The 19,746-nt window shown below is 40.5% G+C and overlaps 1 long non-coding RNA gene across 2 annotated transcripts; it reads left to right on the top strand.

Moving 5' to 3' along the window:
- The first annotated feature begins 328 nt into the window (after nt 1-328).
- On the top strand, nt 329-3,133 carry LOC127772101 (uncharacterized). Of its 2 annotated transcripts, XR_008017282.1 has the most exons (4): nt 329-463; nt 1,025-1,282; nt 1,497-1,638; nt 2,902-3,133. It is a non-coding gene; the product is annotated as an uncharacterized LOC127772101 (long non-coding RNA). The 2 variants fall into 2 exon arrangements; XR_008017281.1 differs by having other exon boundaries at nt 1,025-1,638.
- The last annotated feature ends 16,613 nt before the right edge of the window (nt 3,134-19,746 follow it).

Below are 19,746 nucleotides of genomic sequence, written 5' to 3'. Positions count from 1 at the left end.
ATTTAGTAAGATAGTTAGAAATATGAAAAATTGTAACTGTAGTTTTGTTTTGAGAAGTACTTCCGTACTCTCGTAAACTCTTTGATTTTATGAACTTATTATAATAAAAAAATATTAATTTTAGAATACAATATGAAATGCTCCTATTGTGCTATATATTTATATAATATTAGGATTGCGGTATACAACAAAAATCGAACAAAGAATTTACAAAGATTATTAAAAAATTAATGGAGAAGGCCCTAAAGAAAGTTGATCGTTATATAGTATATTGTGCTATATAGAAAGTTTCCCACCTGAGTTCAGGCACTCCCACTACTGGCTGCAAGGAGCTCTCACTGCACACCAGCACCAGATCCAGATGGATATCCACACCTCTGAGGAAGCAACGCCCTCACCGTCTGCTGGATCGGTCTCCATCCTAAAGCTCTAGACTTTGCTGCCATGCCCCCTCAGGGCAACAGTACGGTGTCATCCCCCCCTCCCCACCCCTCCTCTTTCTCTTTCCTATCTATATCTTGCGATTTTTCTCATGAAATTCTGGTGATGTGGCAGATGGTATGTTCTCAGTTTTGTTTGTATTCACTCACAAACATTTTTTTTCAGTTTTTGTCAGGGTACAGAAGGGGTAGATGATTTTCTTTAGTTTGTTTGCAACTGCAGAAATGACTGGATCTAGTATGAGAGTTTGCTGGGAGAACTTGCAGATGTTGGACATTTTCTAAAATTGCAGACCGCTCATTCTTTAATTTACTAATTGGTCTCCTTCATGTTGTTATTTTGTCCAGCATGACATGAAAGTACCGTTCAAAAAATGGTGATGGTTCCCATAGTAGTAGTTAAATCACTTCTCCAACCATATGCAAATGTAAAATTATTTTTTTCCAAATTGCTAGTTGTCCTCTTCTTTAGAGAAAGATTGAGATGTTAAGTCATTAACACTCTTGTTTGCATATGATTTTGGTATTTTCAATTAGGCCTAGGGCTAATCAGTAATATATTTTTTTTGCTTTTACCATTGCAGATCTATCCTCAATTATTACGGTGCTAGTTACTTAATAGTTCCTGTCATCTTGGCATCCTTGACATCGCTAGGAGTGCAACTTATGTCAAGTAGCAGACACTCATTTCAGTGAGATGCCTCTTTTAAGATTTGTAACATGTTGAGGGCTACACGAACATTTCTGGTGCTGATTCTGAGCATGAACATTTCATTGATATGACTTACAAGGCTGAAAAAATGCTGATACATATTAACTTAATACTTTCTCCGTTTCACAATGTAAGTCATTCTAGCATTTTCCACATTCATATAGATAGATATATATGTCTAGATTCATTAACAACAATATGAATGTGGGAAATGCTAGAATGTCTATATAAATGTGGGAAATACTAGAATGACTTACATTGTGAAACGGAGCGAGTATATTATAGGAGCCTGACTTAAGGGCTATTGCTTATGAATCTGGTGCCATTATTCTTTTTCTTGACAGGACAGGAGCGCAAACAATTGTCGTGCTGCGCTGAATATACTAGCCAATGGAATAAGCACTCAGGCCTCATTAATGTAAATTACAGTTGTTGTGCCGCGCTGAATGAACCAGCCAATGGCATGAGCATTCAGGCCCCATTAATGTAAGTTCCCATATCGCGCTGGTCTGATCAGCTAGTGAACTACTACCGCTGGTCTGATCAGCTAGGTCAACCATTCCATTAGGTTGTATCTGAGTCCTGCTAGTGTTTTTATCTACTTAGCATACCTTTTTAGCCATTTAGTCTGAAAAAGCTCATATTGTAGCTCCCATCATATGCCATTTGTTCTTTTTTTTTATATCTGTGTATTAGATATATATACAAATTCAAATTGGAGACTTGGTGAGGTGGACTTTGTCAAAAAAAAATGGTGAGGTGGACCATGATTGTTTATGCCCCTGCAATGCCTCCCCATTGGGTTAAATGCTCCCATGAAGTTACATACATTATTTTTTGGGGACGATCATGTAATAAATAATAGTACATGAAGATTGCATTATCCTAGTTCTATGATTTCTGAAATAAAAAGGTGCTTCCTATGTCCATAGGATTTGTGTCCTAAGTCAGACCTCACCATTTCTACATATATTTTTTTTGCCACCAGCTAGAGAGTGCTAATTTGCACCATCAGATTCTACTTACCTTTGCGGTGAGCTTTCACCTGATACATTAGCAAGAAGATAGACACTAATAATCCATTTTATTATGGCTAAATTAATTGTTTAAGTTATGATATGGTGCTGCCATCTTGCCAACCATAGTGAAACCCAATAATAGTGAAATAAAATACTGCCAAATTTTGGCACTTGCTATTCTAATTAACTTTTTTGATTTGGCTACATGATTTCCATTTTTTGTATGAACCGATAGAATTGGTGATGGTAAGATAAGTTTTGGTAGATGAATGAGAATTGTGTGCACTGGGATGATAATCACTATTTAGTTGCTAAATCCTGATTGAGAATTATATAACAGGAATCAGGTGTTTGTCAAATAAAAGTTAAATTTTAATTTTATAACTTTTCCATTTGGAACATGTGGAATCATTTGTTTTGATTGTTTGCAATGCCTAGGCACTTAGCTAACTAGTGACTTGGGTGCATATTGCTTCTTCATGTGCCATCAATAAATATCCCTCTGACCAGTCCTGTAGGTATATATTAGTTTGTATTAAGTCTAGAAAATCTTGAAGGAAGTTTGTACAAGTTCAGGTTACCTTCTTGTTTTTAACTTGAACAGATCATTTATATTATCTTGCCAGTGTTATTCCATACAAGTGTTGTTTTCATGTGAAACTTAGTTGCTTTGTTTGAACATACCTATACTTAACTAATTCTTCTTCTTTTTTTCTTTTTGCAATTTCAGGATCTCCATGCCAATTGGCTAATTTGCTAATTGTTAGAGGGGTTGTTAAACAGCCTCTGACACTGTTCATCTGAACATTATCTAGTTGCATGACTTCCTGGTTACCCAAGCATGTCTGCATAGAAAGTAATGTTCAAATTCATCTCAATTGTAGCTAGATATTGGTATTGTTTCAGATCTGATTGTTGTCGAATTGAATAACAGAACATGGGTATCAATGTATTTAAATCAATTCCTTTGTGTACTTATATCTGTGATTGCCTGTGATGATTTGGATGCTATTATTCTGGTGCAGCTAATATGAATGAAATAGCAAAATGGTATTAATTTGTGCCGCCAATATATTGTAAAAAATGCTGAGGCACTCCGTAACACAGTAAGTTACGGAGTGATGAATACCTAGTTGAACACAAGGGAACGTTCCTGTGTGTAAATAAACAAACTTGTTGAAAACTGTTGCGAGGTGTTTCTAAGGGACCCACTAGAGAGTTACCATGTCTTTGCTTGTAAAATCACTCAGTAACAAAACAAAATTTTACCTGGTGTTTGATGGCTTACAGAGTATTTTCTTGCCACTAACTGTTGCGGTTTTCCGTTCCGCTACCTTTCACGTTAACTGCTGCCGTTGTGGGCCGTTGAACGTTTGGTGCAGATGTTACCGAGTTTTCTGAATACACCCGATAACATGCAGCTATTACGGGGTGTTTGCCCCAGATGCACACCACAACTTTGCACGGGAAGGGGAGATCACTCCCGGGTGAGAATTACGGTGTGAGGCACACGGTAATGAGATTGCCGGGTGTTTTTCCTATATTGGTGAGTGTTTTTGGCACTGGGGAGTCTCTCCCTCTCTAGTAGTGTATATAGAGTCTAATAATGTAAAATGGATAAAGTAATTTTATATTCAAATAGTGGTCTGTTTGCCACCGAGAACCATGCTAGTTGCATGGAAAAATTTAAATTTTAGGTTGAGCAAACGGAGAGTTGAAATCCAGAACACATGCTTGTGGCGCTGCATGCCTTGTACTTCCCACCTAACCAACTGTGCAGAAAGATACGTGATCAGTGGAATACCTATTCTATTTAGCAGTTTAAAGTCAATTATAACTTAAAAAATAATTAACTATGAACGGGTGGTCCGACCGGTGAACCGACGAAGCTCACGGGGTCAATCCCCGGTCCGGCTTTTTCCACTGTGGGTTGAGCACGACACAGCATCAGCTGCATCCACTCTACCAATTTTTCCGATCCCTAGGCATAGTAGAGACACCGCCGGGCCAGGCCACCACCAGCTAGGGTCTCTCCTGGGCATCCGTATTAGTGTGTGCTTATCACACCGAAGAGTGAAACAGCATTTTACCATGTCTGCAGCACGTTGCCACGGCGGGCCATGGGCGGCTGGCAGGCACTATATGTGAGCATCCAACTATCCAAGGAACTTGCGTGGCCTGAGATAAACCAGACCTGGGATCAAGGTGATCGAAGGTGCCTGAATAGTTTCCAATGCCTACCATGCCTAGGAACAAACCTAGCTAGTAGGACAATAACATTAATTCTTTTTCTCAAAAAATAGGCTAGATCGAGCAGCTGTGCCTTTGCTGGGTGCACACCATCTTATTTATAAAGGAATTTGCTATGTGACAGCCGGCTGTTTTTTTTGTTTTTATCAGCCGAATTTGTTATAGCACGCCGTCGTCTTAGGTGAATTACTATTCGTACGTACCTTAATTAGCTTGAGTGGTCACTGTAACGATTCATCGTACCTTAGCTTCAGTGTGTGTGTGTGGCATTAAGCTAGCCTGTCACATGTACAAATTATTTTGGCATGCAATTTACGATAGCCGTCTCTACAAATTAGAGTTGATTTATATTATTATTTTAAATTGTTCTCCAAAGAATTTGTTTCTTTTTTGTCAAGTTTAGATTTGATTTTCGAAGTTACAATAGCTTTTAAAATGTTCCAGATGCTTTGATCTTGCAAGCCAGCTGTGGCATCGAAGAGATAGGGATATATGTACCAATTTTTACTTTCTTGAAGTTCTAAAAAAAAATTACTTATGCATGCTATACAAAAGCACAGTAGGTGATGAACTAAAAAAACCATATGCTCAAGCTAGCAAGGGAGCTGCTACCAACGTTTTGATATTTTATTTTCTATAGAACCATGTCTTGTAGTCAAGAGTGGTAGAATAGGATTTCCGATGACTCCGGTTTCTACAAGTTACACGAAATTATGAGGAATGCTTCATATGCTCTCCGACTGTTTTCTTATGTAGTTCTCTGTTTTACATAGCTGAACACAATACTTTATTCTCTACCTTTGGCCGTCCTGTATGTTACGGCTTCTCATGCGCATATTGCCTGTCACATGTGATATTTCTTTTCACTAGAATTGTGCAGCAGCTATTACGAGACAACACAATACCCTAGTGAGTTAGCATAGAGAAGAAAAACATCAGCTAACAGAGAAAAAAATATAACACTCCAAAACCAAATTAGCAGAGTGAAGCAAGTTAAATTAGGACCGTGTATTAATTTGGTTAAAACTAGAACTCCAGTTTAAGTTTCCCGTCTATGCAACTGAATTTTGCCTTATCATCAACATACGTCACTGAGTTTTCGCTTGATTCCTTGAAGTTGACCATTATATTTTTTTCCCAAAATGATTGCCTTGTTATAGAAACATAATTATCATGGTGAAAAACTCCAGTTATAAAAAGTTGAAGGGAAATATGTTGGTTGACCCAAATTCGGGGCCAGCACACAAGAAATCTTGTCTACATTTATCTCAAAGTGTCAACCAAAAGTATTGATCGACATAAAGCTGTTTATCTTCACGTAACTTAAAGTTTAGAAAGACAGAACGAGAGTCAAACGTGAGTCAAACAAGCATCTACACAACGAAGACTACTTCGTACAGCTTTGGTGTCACCAACTAAGCCTTTCTTAACTTATACTATTATCTCTGTTTTTTCATATACGACACCATTACCTTTTGGGTAAATGTTTGACCATCTGTTTTATTAAAAAAAATTATGTAATTATCATTTATTTTATTATAAGTTATTTTATCACTAAATATTTTAAGCATGATTTATATCTCATGTATTTGCGTAAAATTTTTGAGCAAAATGAATGATCAAATATATATCTAAAAGTAAACAACATCATCTATTAAAAAATGAAGAGAGTATTATCGACCATAGAAAAAAATACAACCAGGGATGGCAACAAGGCCATCCCCGACGAATACTGGTACCCTGTCCTCGCTTCCGAAGACTTTAAAAAGCCCCGCTCCCGGTCCCCTGTCCCTGGCCCCGGGGATGCCTTGCCGCCATCCCCGTCACCAACTGGGTGCCCCATGGGGACACCCGCACCATCCCTTTTAAATCAGGACTAGCAGCATGTGAGGAACAAGATCCAACTCAACGAAGAATCCCAACAAATCAACGAAAATCAACAAAAAGCAAGCAAATCATGTGATTCCGATTACCAAATCAAGCAAATTAAGTGACCAGGAATCAAGGTTGTGTGGCCATGCACTGGCGCCGACAAACAAAGTTAATGCATTGCATAAAACAAAATCAAGAAATACAAGGGGGAATCAAAGAAACGCATGCATGAAGCGTCAGCATCCATAGGAACAAACTGAAGCTATTCATGTTCAGAGCATTAGGAAATTTCGGTCGATGGCATCCGCCTGCTACCCTCCAGTCCACTATGGAAGCTGTTTCCCGTAATCCCGTGCTCCCTCCAGCTACTGCAGCAAGTTACGTGCAGGCGACGACGGAGCTACGACTCGTTGCAGCGGCGAGATGTGTGCACCCAGCTTGTGCCCTCTATCGGGTAATTGTCATCATGCCTGTGACTGTGAGGCCAGTGGAGCGGTCGGGCATTGTTGGTGGATCCAAGCGAAATAACCTCTTTCCCTCCATGGCGGAGGTTCAATCACCCCGGCCGTTGCGTTGCGCCTCTCGAGTCTCGAGTCCTTCGCTGAGCATAAACCACTTAAAAGAGCAAGTATAATAGTGAGCTATAAGTCAACTATGAGCTTAGATGGAAGAAAGAAGTAGTGAAAAATCAAGAGTTGGCTTTCATGCAAGAGCTAGCTTATCATAAACTCCAAGACAAATATATTAAACTAGGAAGGTAGCCCGCGCATTGCGCGGGCATGTATTTTAGATTGCGTTCGAAAAACTTACACGGATCGAATATCAACTCAATGACATTGCCATGTTTCATAAGTACTATTTCTCCATAATTTTACTTCATCGGCATTGCTTAGATAATTTTTTCAAACTATTTGTTAGCTTTTAAAATATATATTATTTAATTCATTCGTATAAACAATTATCTATGACCCGTATGAACATCTATCATGTTTCAAAAGTATCTATTTCGTTTGTTTGGAAAAAACCATATCTAACAAATTAAACGTAAATTAAAAGTAAAATATTTTGTCTTGTTTAATTGAATGTTTAGTAGCTTTTTTTAACAAATCCTAAAGCACTATTATTGTTTGTAAACATGCTTTATTTGTAACATCAAGTTAGTCCTCTTTTTAGTTGGTTTAGATTCACGCAAGTTGTTACATACTTACATATAAATTAACAAATACATATCGTAGACCATCGCTTCCTTGTAATATGTTTGACCTATAGTATCTTTTCTAAAAGAAAATATAGTCAACATGAGTTCAAAAATTTAAATTTAATAGTAATAAATATAAATTTTCAACTAACTATATGTATACTACTACCATAGTGTGGCTTAATAAGCTGAGAAACTCATAATACTATGGTATAGAATAGATGCAAGGCCATTAATATGTAAGCATTTAAAAAAATTATAAAAATGGAGCATGTAATGGTTGGTCCAATTTTAGTGAAAGGTACGAAGTTATTTGATTTTCTCCAAATAGTTCAACTTAGTCCCTATTGATATATTATATTTTAAATTTTATTTTATACCAGTTCAAACTATAGAGGTTATGAACCTTTAAATTGTTGAATTAATTATGAATAGAGCAATAATTAGATTAGAAATCAGATGTACAGCTAAAAAATTGCATGTTTTAATATTATTGATTATTTCTCGCTATAAAAAGGAGGGGTAAAGGAGAGAGTGGAGAACTCAAGCTGAGACAGGAGGGGGGGGGCAGGGGACGGGTAGTACTGTGTTGTGCACATCTAATGATTTAAGTGAAAACCGATGATCCGCTTTTTTTTTGTCAAAATTTTTAATATCCTTTGCGTCTAAATTACCTATTAAGTGGAAACTGATGGTCAGATGTCTTTTCTTACAATTTCTAAGGTTTTACTTTTAATTAAGATGTAAAACATAAGTTACATACCACTGTAAATGCGCTACAGAGGATGTACAATGATTTGAGGTGATGCAATACTTATTGTCATTTTTTTTATAATGCTCTATTTTTTTTCTATTTGGTTACCGTGCAAAGGATATATAGTTGTGGATGCTTAAATGGAGTATTTTCATTTTTATGAAGCGAAATATGAGTAATATGCATATTGAATTATTTATTTAATTATAAACAAAATAACAGTTCAAATAAACTAAAAAACAGTTATGACATAAGAATCATAATTATTTAGCTTTGTAATTATTGATCATTTTTTATTATTTTGTTAATTAGTTAAAATTATAAGACAGAGGAGTTGAGTGAGATAGGAGAAGAAGAGAAAGTCCAATGGGACAAAGTACGTGCACATATAATTATTTTTTTACATTTATTGTGTTTTACTTACTATTACTTTATTAACTAAAAATAGAATAAAAACTTTATTGATTGATTAAGATCTTTTTTTTTTACTCGTCTTTTCCTACATAGTATACAATATTGAAAATGTGAACACTACAAATCTACTAATGTTATTTTTGATTTATTGTAATATCAGAATGGGAGGAGTAAATTTTTGGAACAATACTTAGTGTTATTAGGTTCATTTTACTTTTTGTCATTACATATCTAATTGAATTATTGTGAACTTATGTTCAATGATAAAATATATATCATTACTATTCACAATTTTATAATTGTTTGAATGGCACATAAAAGTCAGATAATATAACCCCAAATATCGGTCTTTAAATGTAGAATAATCAAAATACATAAGCAAAAATATTAGTCGTATGATTTAGGGGATCTCATGATTGAGATGTTATAGCTGCTTATTTTTTTCATGTAACTCTTGCTTTCTAACTTATATATTTTGGGAACATTACTCATAGCTATTTTTTTTAGATTTTATGATTGTAGATATAATTTAATTCTTATGAAGTTATGCACAATGATAGAGTCTATAATATTATTATTTCAAATAAAGATTAATAATCAAATAAGTGTGAACTTCAATCCAAGAATATCAATACTGCACACACTTCTGTGCCATGCAATGAAAATAAATCACTAGGTAAAGAAATTCAGATTTAATACAAGTTGTCCATAACAAGATTTAAATTAGTATTTTAAAATAGCATTGTGCATATCAATAATTTATAATTTATCAGTGCAAAGCAATCACGCAACACTTATGTTTGAAGTAAAAAGCGAATGAAAGCCACAAAAGTGAAACTAAAATAAATATTTAGTGTTAATTCTTTTCTGAAATCTGGAGAATATTTGTCACAAAGTGATGAATGCAAAGTCAAATGTTTTCCATTTGGAATTATTTCAGAACGTGTACCACGAGTGAGAAAGTTTTTTTTTTCATTTCCTCAACCATAGTCACATAATAGAACTCACGAAAAGAAACTAATAAGGCATATCACCCTTGAATCTCAAGACTGAAAAATGGAACATCCTCTTTTTTTTTCTTTGCCTTTCGGGTGAAGACATCACTACGTTGGTGCGTCAGGCATAACACATAGACACATCACACCACTGTAAGAAAAGAATAGAATGAGTAGATGGCATGGGGGCCAATCCATCCCATACCCAAACTATTAACTCGGTACAGTGATAGATGTATCCTAACCTAACACTCACACTCGGGCAACCTCACATGGCATTGGGGACAAAAAATAAAGAGTAAAAGTCCCCTCCTCTAACTACTTTGCATTGCCTATACAGAAGAAAAGTTACCTATTCTTAAAGGATCATTAAGTCTTATAGGATATAACATTAATTACTTCTATAAAAGAGATTAACACAAGTTAGAGCCATGATCAAACTAGTTTAACTAAGGTCTAGGGAAACTAAAACTTTATCATGTACACTCACACATCTCAAGTATAACTCATTATTGCAACCCCATGTTGTTCTCCCTAATAGCTTTCCGAATATAGTTATGCGCAAACGTTAATCTCTACACTATACACCGCACCAACGAATCAAAACTGAATAATTTGTTTTATACCTCCTAGCTTTACTTAATATACAATCAGATCTTATTTGTAGAAGAGCATATATATCGAGTAACAGCATAACTCCAGAAATCACTGATACAATGAGATAGAGATCAGTAATCAATAAAATAAATCAGAAGTGTGATGCAAAGAATGACCCAAACCCATCCTATTGTGCACCAGTGTGTCAAATTTTATTAGTTTAAATCTAACTCAAATTTTACTTTTATTTTTCCCATCCTAAGGAAAACATGATCAATATTTTAAGTTGTCATATTTACTTCCCATGGACCTACCGCCCGCTCTGATACCAACTGTAACACCCCAGGTAACCACGTACCTAGAGTGCCACACCAAACATACACTCAAACCACTAACTCCCAAAATTATTAGAAATTTCGGCAGAGTCTCCCCTGTAAATACGGACATCCACGACAGACAATTATAAGTTAAACTAATAACAATATCATTCCCACAATACGATCCATCCTTATAATCCATGGGGAAGAAACTATTAGAAATCTAAAAGATTATTACAAGACCGAACCATGATATAGTTTAAGTATCATTATGGACCTAAGCAATATAGTTTGATAGTGTGCAGATAAATGTGTATATAAGGGTGCTACTTCCCGCCCATGCATGTCGGTCTCAATATGTACCTAAAACCAAATAAAACACAAGAGTGAGTATTAAAATACTCAGCAAGTACAATATGGAACTAGAAAACACATATACACATCATTGGCAATAAAGAATGAACAGAAGGCTTTCTTTCTTTGATAGGAAACACATTTTCAAACACCAAGTCAAAGAAGATAGTAGTTCCCATCCCGGGCAGGCATGAATTGAATAGTAGTTTTCATCCCGGACAATAGTGAATACATCCTAGCATTTGCCAGCAAAGCCTAGTAAACATGATCGGCGCTTACACACAGGAACTTGAATAAAGAACCAAATTGCACTCCCATGACTACGCATGGTACTTGAATAATTGAAACCAGAATCAAATAACCAAATTGAAACCATATTGCACATTCATGGCAAACAGGGAACTTGAATTATTTACCCAGAACTAGAATCCGGAATATTGAAACAAGAATAACATCGTAAACATAGGATAAACATGAAACCTAAATGGCGCGAACAACAATATGAATATAAGCGGTCACATGTCACATAGAAATATATCAGAAATAAATAGATAGAGCAAACAATCCATCAATCACACACTTAGTTCGTCATGCACTTGCCTCCAATGAAGGGTTGGTATCATGCACGATCTGAAGGACCACCACCTAATCACAAAGAAAACCTCAGCAAACACATTCAAACATGCATATAAAATAATGAAAAAGGTGAACCTACTGCCCCATCCCATCAAAACGCAATATCAAGGAACGCCGCTTGCACTATAAACAATATTGTTGCTTCAAACCTTTATATCTTGAAATATGAAAAGGCTATGACCGAAAATAAATATATTTTGGAAATCTACAGAACAAGGCCTACAACTCTTATGTGGAAATCATATTTTTATTATGCCATTAAAATAGTCTAATTTGCGCTTGAAAGCAGGCTTCACAATCTGTCCAGAAATTCAGACTATCAGCACTAAAACAATCATAACTGGAGTTCTACTTGCCCAATCAGGGTGTACTTTACCAATATAGAAAGCTAAGAAAAACCCCTACAACTTTGTCTATAGGCGTCTTGGCTGATTCCACTGTTTAGCCCATCCAAAAACAGTTCAATCTACTACTATCCAGATTATGGCATAAAAACAACAGTTATACTCAAAAATTCGTATCGTCTAAACCACTTGAGATAAAATCGTGCCCTTTGGTCAGAAGATAGATATAAATATTATCTACAACTTTCTAGTTATACACTTTCGCAGAAAATATCATTTAGATCTCCGAAACTTTGAAAAACCGAAACACTGTAAATCTGCCAACGTGCAGAACAGCCAATTCGAACCACAACAAACAAAACTCCTTGTCTAACCTTCCTTATCCACGAATTAAACCATTAAAACCACCCTAGAACAACTGATATGACAAGGGGAAAAGGCTCACCTAGAGTTTCTTTAGAGAACTTGTGAGGAGACAATAGGGGAGACTCTGATCTAACCCCTCCTTTTACTCCTCTCCTCCTTCTCGTTCTGTTTTTCTATTTCGCTTTTTGACCCAAGCTATGAAGGTGGAGATCTAGGGAGGACAATTTGTTGTAGAGGGGAGAGATGCGAACATAGGAGAAGGGGAGGAAGGAGGCGCCGGCCAGGGAGAGGGGTGGCGGCACTATGAGGGGAGGTGGGAGTCGGTTCCCCTCTCTCTTGGTTTTAGGGAGAACTAATAGGCTGGATTTATAGGCCTTCTCATGTTGGCCTACTTCTAAAGATATTTTTCTTTTATTTATTTCTGTTAACATGATTATTTTAACAAGTCAACCCAAACTAAAAAAACTAAATATCTTTATTTATTTTTCGGCCCGTCAGAGATGACTCATCTTGACGAGTTGCATTGGCCCGTCACAGATAACCCGTCATTGAAGCCCGGATCTGTAGTAGTGTTTGAAGGATGGGCCCATGGGGAGAGGAGAGGGGAGGAGAGTTTGTGGGGTTATTTTTTTAATAAAATTCTAATAGACAACAATATTGGGCCCACCGGTTTGTTAAGATGCCATGTGGCGGTTTAGGAGTATTTGTAGGAGTACACATGGTGGCTTAGGAGCGTTTGTAGGAAGTTTCTTGGACTTTTAGTATATAATAGATGTATAAGTGAGAGATAGAGAGAGGAAAAGAAAATTATAGCCAACCTTATAGCTAATCTATTATATATATTGGATTTAAAATAGGCTAATAGTAGAAAGTAAGCTCTGCTATTATCCTTGCTCTAACAACGATTCAATTTGGACATTTGTCTCTGCATTTTTTTCAAGCTCCCACATGGAGCGAGCTGCATTAATTCCTGATACCTCCCATTCCTAGCTGATGGATGATGGAAGTTATCATAGCAATGATGAGTTAGAATAGTGATGGACAAATTGTAGTTTTGGTTTCATGACATGGGTAATCCGCACATAATTCATTGGTCGTAGTCCATAAAGAACAGAGGCTGAACCTTGAGGTGTGACAAGACACATTATCTACGGCTTTGTTTAGATCTAGTGGTGTAAAGTTTTAGCGTGTCATATCAGATATACGGACACACATTTGAAGTATTAAACATTGTCTAATAACAAAACAATCCGCATGTAAACCGCGAGACGAATTCATTAAGTATAATTAATCCATCATTAGCAAATGTTTAATGTAGCACAACATTGTCAAATCGTGGCGTAATTAGGCTTAAAAGATTCGTCTCGCAATTTATACGCAATTTGTGTAATTAGTTATTTTTTTCATCTATATTAAATACTTTATGCATGTGTCCAAACATTTAATGTGACAGAGTGTAAAATTTTGCTAGGGGATCTAAACAGGCCTGCCTCACAATGGCTCAGATGTACTATCTAAAATGGATCTACCTATTGTTTGAGAACGAAATATTGTTTTGAAAAATGGGACAAGTAGCTTCCGATACACTTGAAGTAATTAAAGTGACGCTAAAAGAACAGCGGATACTGAAATATATTCTTATTATGCAAGCTGACAACCAACTATGACTTCCTATTCGCCGCTACTTGCTGTAACTCTGAACGGGTAAGTCCTATGATTTGAACTACCTCTCTACTGATAATTAGACCAAACAAAAAACGGACAAAGAGATTCACTGCTAAAAGCAAAATCAGTAAAGCAACAGCAACAGTTGTCAGTAAATATGTTACTCCCGCTGTAGAATTATTTATAGATCCTGTTTTTTTATCTTATTGGGACCATGTGCATTCCCACAATTTATCTGCTTATCATAAAGAAAATGTTCTGTGCACATTTGTGATATATTATTAACATGTTTTGTAAATCTAATGCTTCTTGTTTCATATGCTATGTGTTTGATCTTTTTTGGTGAGTTGTCATGTCAAATTGGATTCCGATACCAATGCCTCTCGCTCTAGTTTTTGTAGTGCAGATTGACTTACTTTTTGTCTCCCAGTTTTGTTTTTTTTACTTGCTCAAATATTTTCTATCAACATTCTATATTGTTTAGATTTTCATTTTCCCAGTTATGCATGTTCCTGACAGAAGTTTCATAGTCTTGTCATTGTAGCAGAAACTCTACTATCTCTGTTTATAACTTTTTTTTTGAAATTCTAGTGTAGTATTTCCACATATAGCACATATTCCATAACTGACAATTATTTTTGAAAAATTCATCGGTGCAACGCAGACAACTTTTTGCAGCTTTAGAAGGGGATTTTTTATGAGCTGTAATTGCAAATTTTAGCTAAAAGAATGTTTATATGAGCAAATTTTTTTGTAAGCACTAGTTCATACTACTTCAATGTATCATTCTTGAGGAGATATGTGTATTTTCATGTTGTGGTGGAAACGCCTGTCAACCAATTTTATTCCTGGTATGATTATTTATAGATGTCTCGGGAATGGGTGTTCGACACACGAAGAACTCACCTGATGTACATGATGGAAGCTTTGAGGACCAGGCTAAGGCAATGCTTTGAGGTAAAATTTTGTGCCACTTAATGAAGCGTTGTAGCGCCCGTTCCGTCTTGGCGCCTAGCGGGAAAACTAGCTCTTAAAAATCCTATTTGCGAAATCCGTTTCTTTGCTTGTTGTCTAGTGCCCGTGCCATCTCAGGTCTCAAATCCCCGATCCATCGTCGAGTTCAATCCCGAATCCAAATCCTTCCCAAATCAAATCCCTCCGCAAAAGTCTATTTTGCCTCCCTAGGGTTCGATGGGCCGAATCCCCTTCGGCCCATCTCCCCCTCCCTCCCCGGCTCGCTCTCTCTCTCTCTCTCTCTCTCTCTCTCCCTCTCCCCCGCTCTGCCCGAGCGCTGCTCGCGCGAGCGCGCGAGCCGCGCCGAGCCCTCCCTCCTGCTCCCGCTGCCGTTCCCGCTGACGCCGCCCAAATAGCCGTGGCTTCCCGCGCGCGCGCGCCGTGGTGGCCGACCGCCTGGTCGCCGCCGCCGTCAGGCTCTGCCCGCGCCTGCCGCCCGTGTCGCCGCTCCGCTCCAAGCCGGTCCGCCGTCATCGCCGTCGTCACAACCCGGCCCCGCCACTCCGCGCGCTAGCCTCCAAGGGCCGGAGGCAGAGCCCTCCGCCCTCTCTGCCGCGTCGCCCTCTCTCCCTCCTCCTTTTCCCGAAATGGCAAGGAGGCAAGCCTCCTTTCCCTCTTCCTTTCTCCCTTTTCCTCCCATCGCCGGCGTCATCCTCCCCCCCCCCTCTGTCGCCGTTTTGGCTGCGAGCGCCGAGCGCCAGCTCGCGCCTTGACCGCCCAAGGTCGGTTTCCAAACCGTCATTGCCGCCCTTTAAAGCCCAGGTGCCCTCCCTCCCTTCTCTTCTTGTTTTGTCCCATCGTCTCCACTCCATTGTCGCCGCCTCCCGTGCTCTGTTCGCCGTCGCCGTTCGCCGTCGCGCGTGTCGGAGGAGCCGGCACGAGCGAGGACACGGAAGGGGACTCCGGGCGCACCCTCTCCTTCCTCTTCCCCGGCCCGAGGCCGGAGGGATCGCTCCCGTGCCGTCGGCCTCTCGTCACCGCGCCCTTCCCCGCACGGTAGTATCGCCCTCCGTTCTCCCTCCTCGTTCCATCTCCTCCCCTTAGACTCGGGTAGTAGCACGAGTAGCCTCCCCGTAGCTAGCTGGCGCCGCCCCGACCGTTGCCGCCGCCCGCCGTGTGCTCGCCGCCGTCGCCGCCCGAGCTCGGAAGCGCCGCTCGTCGCCGGCCCCGCTCGGCATAGCTCCGCCCAATCCGTCGCTAGCAACGGATTCCCGTAGCCGCGTAGATGCTCTCACCGCCGGGAATCGACCCCTCGTGACCTCATCGCCGTTTTCCCCTTCTCCTGCCGCCGGTTGCCGCCGCCGCAATCCGCCGCCGTCGAGCATCCCCCGGCGAATCCGAGCCGTTGGCTCATCTCCTCTCGTCCCGTGCAACCTCCCGGTGTGCTCGCTTTCGCCTGTATCGCCGTGGTTCGCTCCGCCGCTCGCCGCCGCCGCCCGCCGTCCGTTTCGGCCGACGTCGTCGTCTACCTCCCGCCGGCCCGCGTGGCAGCCACGTAGGCGCCACGTCGGCGCCACCTCGGCCACGACCGGATCGGCTGACCCGGCCAGCCGCCCCCTCCGTTTCTCTCCCCGTGCACGCGGTCCACCGCGAGCTGTGAGGCTGCGCGTGGGCCCGTCGCACCGCGTCCTCCGCGAACCGCGCGCATGCGCCGCGCCCCCCTCCCCGAACCCTAGCACGCCCGCGTGCACCTCGCTCACGGTGAGCCGAGCCGCCGACAAGCGGGTCCCACTCGGGACCACGCGGAATGGACCCGGCCCACCGGCCCTTTCTCTCCCCTCCCCGCTCGCGCGCGCCATGGGCCGCCTTCTTGGGCCGGCCGGCCCATTAAGCTCGGCCGAGCCGCCCCTTTCTCTCGGGCCGCGCCCTAGCCGCCCGAGGGAAGTCTAATTTCCCCCCCCCCCCCCCTCTTTCTTTTTCTTTTCTTTTCTTTTTCAAAAAGGGTTTAAATAAATCCTTTTCCTTTAGACCAAAAATCCAATAATCTTAGAAATTCGATATCTTCCCAACCGTAAGTCCGTTTGACTCCGTTCAACTTCCAAAATTCCTCAAATCTCGAGATCTATCTAATGGCACGCCTAGAGGTCAATAATAGGGCTTTATTTTCGCCGTTTGTTGAGTTGCCCCGTTTCGCGTGTAGTGTCGGAGCCCGAAGATCCGCAGTGCGAGGATTTCGAGGATCAAGCTCCAGATCTCGAGCAAGGCAAGCCACCTTTGAACATCTTGAGCCTATATTTGAACTTAATTAATTTGCTTGCAAAATATTATGCATTGATAGGATTTGCACTTAATCTGTTTGCCCCGTCTGCAAGGCAGACCGGTGGGCCTACCCAACTTGTTGCATCTGATCCTTCCACTGTTAATTGTTATACCATGTTCCCTTGTAACCACCTAGTTGCGCCTCGATATTCGTGCACTCTGTGCGGGTATCGACGGTCGCCTTCGAACTTAAAATCTGAGTAAGTTCTTGGGTAAAACTTGGGTTTTTACAAAAGACTTGGAAAACCCGACACCTGGGTCGGTGCTTGCGAACTAAATGAATTTCTAAAACCGCGGACCGGGGAACGTACCGGGAGTACGGTTTCCCGCTCTTGCACTTAAGGACCGTTTCCTTGGAATTTCATCCGAACATAAGACAAGTACGACCACATGGGTGGAATGGGACACCCCTGGCTGAGTAATTAGCTAATCGGGGGAGCCTTGATGCCAAGAGACATGTGGATTCGCCGGGGTGGTGTCGGGGAGGACCCCTGGGCTTCCTGGCACAGTATGGTCTGGGACCTAATCTGGTGTTGGTCTGGGACCCCTCTCGTTGGCATATGGCGAACCTGTGTCGGCTTTCGAAATGCCTTGTCATGAAAGCCTTAAGGTCTCTAGTCGTGGCCGTTCTGCACGGGCTGGATGATCCGGGTTAGTAATGTCGTGTGGGTAAAGTGTACCCCCTCTGCAGAGGTTATTAAGCTGTCCGAACAGCCGTGCCCACGGTCATGGGCGGATGTGAGGTGATTCCTAGCGTAGTTTTGCTTAACTACTGCCTTGTGAAATTTTGCTGTTGTGAAATGGGTTTGATGTTTGGAAAATCTGCGGCTGATGGGACCAGCCAGGCCCGGGTGGCCGTTTGAAAGCTATTGGCCGGGTGCCAATCTTGATCAATTCAAAAGATTGATACATTGCACAAACTCCGACCGGACGAGACGCACTTTCTCATCCGTGTCGTTTGAGAAGCACTCACTTAGTTGTTTCAGGAAAGAGTTCAAATAAAATCAATTGCAAAAACAGCAGCCCTTCTTTGAAGCCTGCATTAAACACTTATTTCTCATGGCTTGCTGAGTACTCTCGTACTCACCCTTGCTCCATATAAATAATTTCCCCCCCCCCAGTTGCTGAAGAAGATGAAGCGGATCCCGCTGACGAGGAGTTCCTTCAGGAGCAAGCCGGCTACGATGAGTTTTAGGGTTTCGGCCTAGTTCCCAAGTCGCGCCTGTGATGTGTGGTCCAAGTCTTGGCTTCCGCGTTCCTTTTGTAATGCAGTTGTGAGCTCGGGATCTGTCCGCAGCCCAACATGACTGTACCCCTACTCTATAATAAAGAGACCTCTGTTGCTGTGATATTCTGTCTTCCTGTTATACCAGCACTGTTTCCTGGGACTGGTATCAATTAACAGGTTAATTTGGAGCGTCACGGGCTAGTTCCGCTCGGGACTAGTTCGGGGCGTGACAAGCGTGGATTTTATGAAGAATTACAAGGTTTGGACCTATCACAAGGAAATCGCCACTCCTGAAGGTGACGGTAATGCGGAAGGGAAGAGACCAGTTTTCAAATGTTTGATCTGGAGAATTTTACAATTGAGGACATGGACCGTGAAAGGATGTACGAAGATATTCCGTTGGTAGTGATAATTTCGAGGTTGAATTTGATCTGGAGGATATGCTACGGCACGCTGAACTAGAGGAGCTAGTCGGTATAGCACGAGGGTTAGACAATTGGAAGGCACTAAAGAAGTCAGCGAAGGATCTTCTTTTACGATGAATCCAAGGGATGTAATAAAAATTTTACAGTGTTGCGTTTGGTATTTAAATTTCTCAGATTTAAGGCTAGGCACGGATGGTCCGATAGTAGTTTCAATGATTTGATGGGTCTTAGAGTTTGCTTCCTAAGCCTAATTTCTTGTTATCCAACACATGTCAAGCCAAGAAACTCATATCCCCATTATCACTAGGTGTTGAAAAATTTCACGTATGTGTAAATCACAGTGTACACTGCTGTAAGGAATATGCAGACTTGGACCGTTGCCCCTAGTGGGACATGCAAGTTGGTACAAAACAGGTAACGGTCCTTTGATAATGAGGTTGTCGACCTAGATTCATTTGTGCGCACAATGAAAAAGGATCCGACCAAGGTGATATTACGACAGTAACATGGGCTATATGATCACTTAAAATTTGTGTTACTGAAATCCACAACAGCACATTTTTTAGGCTATAGTAGCACATTGTTGTTTTACTAAAGCCCTGACATGATGTAGTGGTACAAGAATGTGAAAAATGAATATATGTATAGGTGCCACAACTCAGCTAGTGCGTGCATTTTGATTAAAAGATCAATATTCCACACCATATATACTTTTTAGGCCATGTAAAAAAGCAGCCACGTTGACCATCTCGATAAGGATCTATACATGTATTGTTTTTCTTGGTTATTATAATAAAACAACCTGTTGATTTGAAACTGACAAATATAATGATTAGCAAAAAGTAACTGCATGCAAACTAACATAATTTCCACAGTATTTGAGTAAT

Source organism: Oryza glaberrima, chromosome 4 (assembly GCF_000147395.1).
Source record: "Oryza glaberrima chromosome 4, OglaRS2, whole genome shotgun sequence".
Lineage (NCBI taxonomy): Eukaryota > Viridiplantae > Streptophyta > Magnoliopsida > Poales > Poaceae > Oryza > Oryza glaberrima.
The sequence above is the reverse complement of the archived record's forward strand: the minus strand, read 5'-3'. Positions and strand labels throughout refer to the sequence as shown.